Source organism: Bos indicus x Bos taurus, chromosome 9 (genome assembly GCF_003369695.1).
Source record: "Bos indicus x Bos taurus breed Angus x Brahman F1 hybrid chromosome 9, Bos_hybrid_MaternalHap_v2.0, whole genome shotgun sequence".
In the NCBI taxonomy this organism is placed as follows: Eukaryota; Metazoa; Chordata; class Mammalia; order Artiodactyla; family Bovidae; genus Bos; species Bos indicus x Bos taurus.
Window position 1 is genome coordinate 102,920,811 of NC_040084.1, and position 6,912 is coordinate 102,927,722.

Consider the following 6,912-nt stretch of genomic DNA (forward strand, 5'->3'; position numbering starts at 1 on the left):
TGTATCAGTAGCTCTGGGTGTCATCTGTCTGTCCGTCCCTTCATCTGTCTACCATCTAGCCAGCCATCTGTTTTTGTAAAAGTTGATTTGTCCGCTTTGGGCTGTTCTGGGGCTTCGTGGCAGCTCAGGCTTTTCCCTGGTTGCGGCGAGCGGGAGCTGCTCTAGCTGTTGAGCGTGGCGGGTTTCTCACCCCAGCGGCCTGTCTGTTGGTGCGGAGTGTGGGCCCTGGGGCACACGGGCCTCAGTGATGGTGACGAGGGACTCCGTAGTGTGGCACACGGGCTTGGTTGCTTTGTGGCGTGTGGGGTCTTCCCAGATCAGGGATTGAACTTGAGCCTCCTGCATCGGCAGGTGGAGTCTCCACCACTGAGCCACCAGGGAAGCTCCTGTTAATCTGTTTACCTATCCATTGACCCATCAATCCATCTTTCTATCTGTAACCGATCAACTGTCCAGAATGGAAAAGGAGGGGAAGTAGGGGAAGAAAGAATCAAGAACCCCGAAGAGCTGCGGGTTTTGTCCTCCACGTGGGGCAGGCAGAGAAGGGCTGTGAAGTCCCAGTGCTGGCCTGGGGCTGCGGGGGTCAGAGAGGCCGGGCGGTCCTCCCTGAGCCTTGGGCCTCAGTGCTCCTCCTCTGGAGGTGGGCATGCCTCGGGGTGGCTTGAGGCAGTCCGTGTGCCCAGTTGCCCCTACACGCCAGCCTCTGCTGTTCTGGGATTTAGGGATGCGATGAGAGGACCCGAGGGCTCCTCACCCTCTGACTGTCCTGGGAGCCCTGGGGAGGCGCTCGCGTCCTTAGTGCTCTTGGGAGCATCTGCCTGGGAAGGACATGGGGCCCGAGGCTGCAGACTCTGGACTCCACCTCCTGCCCTGAGTTTCCTGGGGCTCAAGTGTCAGCTGTCACCTCCTTCCTTACCCACTGCCCTCCCTTGGGGTGGCACTGAACTCAGAGGGGGGAGCCTCTCTTTTGTGAGTATTGGAGGGTCTGCAAGTATGTGTCTTATTCAGTGATTATACATTTATGTAGCTCTTAAAGATTATCACTTAACTGTAACTAAACAGGGGTGAAGGAAATGTGTATAAGATGCCAAGGAAAAACAAACTGAATTAAAACTTGTAAGTGTTTAAAAAGTGCAGCTGCAAACCAGCAGGGTCACTGTGGAGCAGAAGAAAGTTAAGAATCCTTGGTCAGTTTGCTGTGCTTCTGAGTGGCTTTCTCCACTGGGTTAATTTGTTCTCTTGTTTGTTAATTTGTTCTCTTGTGCTGCTGCTGCTGCTGCTAAGTCGCTTCAGTTGTGTCCGACTCTGTGCAACCCTATAGATGGCAGCCCACCAGGCTCTGCCGCGCCTGGGAGTCTCCAGGCAAGAACACTGGAGTGGGTTGCCATTTCCTTCTCCAATGCAGGAAAGTGAAAAATGAAAGTGAAGTCGCTCAGTCATGTCCGACCCTTAGCGACCCCATGGACTGCAGCCCACCAGGCCCCTCCATCCATGGGCGTTTCCAGGCAAGAGTACTGGAGTGGGGTGCCATTGTCTTCTCCGTGCCATAAGCCAGTATCCACATGCACACGCACATGGCCCTACATGCTGTAAGAGACTGAAGAGAGCAGGAGGCAGTGGGAAGGCCCGCCCCCACACACCCTCCTTCTTCTGACCCCTCCTGGCCCCCGCCTTCCTCACCGACGCCCCGGCCCCTCCAGCTGGGCCTCCTGTGGCCCCTCGGTTCCCCACGGCCTTTGCACATGCCATGCCCTCCCCTGAAGTCTCGGCCTCCATGTCCGTGTAGCCTCCTCTCCCCTCCTCATGCCTTTTTCCAGGTCAGGCTCCCATCAGGCCGGCCTGGACCTGGCAGTGCCCCAGGGCTCACTGTCCGCTTTTATTTTTTGCAGCGCACTGCCCGCTCAAGTTCTTCAGAGGCTTGTCTGTTATGATCCTTCTTCCTTGTTCGCTTCCCCCACTAGACTGTGAGCTGGGTGAGAGCAGAGACCTTCATTTTTAGACTGATGTATTTTAGGTGCTAGCCTGGCTCCAAGTAGCTGCCTAGTAGCATTTGCTGAATAAACGCTTGGTACTTTGTTCATCATTGAGCTGAAAGGAAACTTCAGAACTGTATCTAGGGAATCCCTGATGGCCCAGTGATTCTGACTCTGCACTTTCACTGCCAGCACCTGGGTTTGATCCCTGGTCTGGGAACTGAGATCCCGCAAGCTGGAGTGGTTTGGCCAAAAAAAAAGAGAAAAAATTATATCATGGTTTTCTTAGATCATCCCCCACATGATACATTTTTACATGGTTGAGTTTTGTTACAAAAGTAATATGCAAGGTTCAAGAGATATGTAAAGAAAATTTAATATTTTCTAACGTCCAACTCAGTGGACATGAATTTGCGCAAACTCTGGGAGACCATGAAGGACAGGGAAGCCTGGCATGCTGCAGTCCACGGGGTCACAAAGACTCAGATATGACTGAGCGACTGAACAACAGCAACTCAATCCCCTTGGATTAAACCTTATTATGTATTCTAAGGCATGGCCGTTCACATCCTGTCATCTCTCTGTCTATCTGTGTGTCCATGCATCTATGTATGTGTGTGTCTGTCTATCCATCTATATATGTATGTACGTGTCTGTTCATCCATCCATGTTTGTATGTATATGTCTGTCTACCTGTCTTTCCATCTGTGCATGAGTCTTTCTATCCACGCATCTTCCAATGAACATTCAGGGTTGATTTCCTTTGGGACTGACTGGTTTGATCTCTTTGCAGTCCAAGGGTCTCTCAAGAGTCTTCTCCATTAATTAAATTTAAAAGTTAAAAAGGTAATGAGTCTTCTTGACCAATAAAAGAAAAGCTACCAACGTAGTTGTATCTTCAGACCTCTCTAGCTATCACCACGTTCGTACAGTAGATAGGAAAAATATTAAAAATGAAGAGAGCTATATAGGTATTTCTTATCTAGGACTTGATAAAGACTATAGTGGCTTGTTTATTCTGATTAAAGAGAATGATGCTAATAGAGTTGTAGTGAATACACACTGGCCTCTATGCATGTTAAACCAAACATATGAAATCGATAATTATATTTTTGCCAAAGGCAGTTGGGGATTAAGCAGTTAGGTTCTGCGTCAGCATGTCCGTCAGCAGATAGGTTTCCCTTTATCTATAAGATCATCTCATAAAGAAGATTGGGACCTGTGACCTCCCACCAGCAGACTGCTTGGTCAGCTCCCCCGTGTATCTGGGGCTCAGAGGGTGGAGCTTCCTCACCGGCTCCAGGTCCGTGGTGCCTGGGCTGGACCACTGCGTGCAGTTCTGCCCCGAACAGCACTGGGAGTTACCCCCTACAGGGTCAGGAGAAGACGCCAGATGTGTAAGTGATGTCTGACTGCAGCAATCCCAGCTGCCTGCTCGGAAAGGCTGACACAGTCCACCTTCAAGGCCGCAGCGGGTCATGGGGGAGACTGGTGGAACATTCGCAGTGGGGCCAGCACTCAGCCCCGGGACGAGAGGGGACTGGTGAGCTCTGCACGTCACCTGGGCTCACAGCTGGTGATGTAGCTTGTCTGAGGAGACCCGTGTCTGTCATGGTGGAGGTTTGTTACCTGATGATGTTTGTTTGGCTCTGAAAAACTAGAAGGATGGCTGACGAAGTCTGAATTCAGATTTGTGCACGTTTTCAGTTTCTCTGGGTGTTCGTGAAGGACCTTGAGCATTGTCTCTGGTTTGAGACACGTAAAATTCCACATAAATCCACGTGAAGCGTGGATTTGATTATTGAGCAGTAGTTCCTGCCGCTCCCGTGTCTGGATGGAGCAGCGAGCAGGCAGCCCGTGGCGTGAAGCTCCAGTGAGTGTCCCGAGAGAGGGCTCCCCAGGGTGTGGACGCGGAGAGGTGGCTCCGTGCCGATGTGCACGGCCTGAGAACACTTGCAATCCGCAACCAGGAGACGGCAGGGCTGAAATTCCATGTGGCTTTCGCCTGAAGCCACCATAAACCTCACAGGATGACATCACTCATCCAGACTGGGGCGTTTTGACTTGATGTGGTGTGACTTGTCTGCACAGTCTTGCTGAGTTTCTACAGTGTGGAAGTCGCATGTCAAGGAGCCAGATTATTGCACTGTGTGCTGCCATTGGGCCGACTTCTTATTTCAAAACTGAAGTCACGTCTTAATTCCTCCTTTCCCCTTTCTTTAAATTCGCAATTTAAGAGTATTAGCTCAGCAGTATTTCAGTCCTAACTCCTTCCGTGATGATCGCCTGGGTGGGTGTCTGTTTCATCAGAGCTCTGAGATGACAGATAGGCGGTGAGAAAGCCTCAGAGTGCTGTTGACAGCGTGTTGGCACATGGTGGGGGTGAGCGTTGCAAGTGGAATGTATTTGTGTGTCTCTGTGTGTGTTGTTCTGTTAAAAACACCAAAGGACACTGTGTCCCACGGTCAATTAGCAATGCAGTCACTTTTGTTCCAAGATTAAATCCGTAAATCTGTAGCCTTCTGTAAGCTGGAATTGAGTTGGAGAAGATAAAGCTGCCTTGTGACTTCAGTTTTATTGAGTTTTATTTTTCCACTGTAAAGAAAACTCTGATGTCTGCATCGTTACGTGTAAATGGTATGCCGAAGGTGACTTTCTCTTCTAGGGTCATCCATCATCTGGGTAATGGTGGTTAGTGTTACCTTTTATGTATTTCTAGTTGCTTTTTGTGCTACAGACAGATGTTGGTTGTCCAGAGTTTATTATAAAGTGTTTATGTCCGGGCCTCTGTCTCACGCGTCCTAATTCTCCTGGGGGTCCTACAAAGGGTCACTAGTGCATGCCACCACTTTCCAGACTCTGGGGTCCAGGTTATAACGTGTGTCCGTGCACCCAAGGTGGGTTTTTAGTAGGTCAACAGTATGTTAGTTACACAGTGGTCTGGGGATAATTTCATGGGGCAGCTACCATATTCTCCCTACTTTTGGGTAGCTACTATCAAAAATATTTTCTCTTCACATGTGGAAATAACTCGCTTGTTCCACTGATTATTAAAGAAATGCATGATGATGGTTAAATCATTAACAGGAGAACATTTGTCATAAATCCACCCCATCGTGCACAGCTTTGAATATATTATATCTTCCCACAGATTTCTGTGTAAATATAATTTTAATGCAAATCTAATCTTTCTTTAGTTCAGTTCAGTTCAGTTCAGTCGCTCAGTCGTGTCTGACTCTTTGAGACCCCATGAATCGCACCACGCCAGGCCTCCCTGTCCATCACCAACTCCCGGAGTTCACTCAAACTCATGTCCATCGAGTCAGTGATGCCATCCAGCCATCTCATCCTCTGTCATCCCCTTCTCCTCCTGCCTCTAATCCTTCCCAGCATCAGAGTCTTTTCCAATGAATCAACTCTTCGCATGAGGTGGCCAAAGTACTGGAGTTTCAGCTTTAGCATCATTCCTTCCAAAGAACACCCAGGACTGATCTCCTTTAGGATGGACTGGTTGGATCTCCTTGCAGTCCAAGGGACTCTCAAGAGTCTTCTCCAACACCACAGTTCAAAAGCATCAATTCTCTGGTGCTCAGCCTTCTTCACAGTCCAACTCTCACATCCATACATGACCACTGGAAAAACCATAGCCTTGACTAGTCGGACCTTTGCTGGCAAAGTAATGTCTCTGCTTTTGAATATGCTATCTAGGTTACACTTTTTTCTCCTTTTTCTATGTTCATGCCTAATATCTAATTTTGTGACAATATAATAATGTATTTTACAACCCCTCTGTTCATGGACATTATATAATCAATTATTTTTCTCTAGTCTAAGTCATCCTGAAGTAAAGTGCTTACTTCCTCCGCACCCTCTGAAAAGTCTCGCCAATATAAGGTGTCATTGAAACTTTCCCCTAATTTTATATGATTCTTAGGTTAACATTGAGATTGAACATTTTTTTATTTTTTTTATATATCTGTAGATCTTCTTTGGTATTTTCCTGTTCAAATATTTTGTCAAAACTTTAATTGGGATATTTATCATGGGTGTGTAAGGACCCTATAGTAAAGATATGGGCAGAAAAGTGAACACATAAAGTAAAGCAAATTGGGGAGCCCTCAATGTGAGGATCAGAGTGCGGTAACATTTGGGGTTGTCGGCAAAAGAAGATTGTTCAGAGTGGAAACCCTAAGTGAATGAGGCAATCCGTTACAGGTGTATCTGCTTTGAATGCGGATTTCCGCGTGTGGGAAGAGCCCACTGAGATTCACGAAGGTGACGTTGTGTGTAGGCTGAGGCTGGTCCACGGCGTCCACGGATCGTCCACTCTCGAGCACGAGTCAAACACTCCCCCCACTGACTCCCACAGCCCGCAGAGTCTGGAGAGTACCACACACGTGCTCCTGTGCCTTTTATTTGAGAGAAACCACAGCATCACTCACAACCAGGCTCTCCGTTGTGACTGGAAAGTGAGGGAGCACTTTAATCTTCGAGACACAGCAAACCTGGGGGCAAGTTTATGTGATTGCCCACGTCTAGTTGTTAAGCAGTTTTGTGTGGGGTTAAATGAAACGATGTTTAATTGTTGGATAGACACACTTCGCTGGTTATCCTCATGTGCTTTCAGCTCATGTAATTACAGGAAGCAGGGACAACCCTCTAACTAGGAGCAAAGAGAGTGAGAGGTGGCTCTGGTTTACAGTCACCTGAGTCTGAATTCTCACCATCACCACCTCCAGGCTTGACAGTCACCACCTGAGGTTCCCGCTGGGACGGAGGAGCTGCCCAGGCCTTCTGTGCCTGCACCAGGCCGCTCACCTTCTGTGCCTGCCCACTCACCCTCTGTCCCTGCCCTCTCACCTTCTGTCCCTGCACCAAGCGCTCACCCTCTGTACCTGCCTGGGATGGGGTATGGCTCCAGGTAACCCTGCTGATTGAG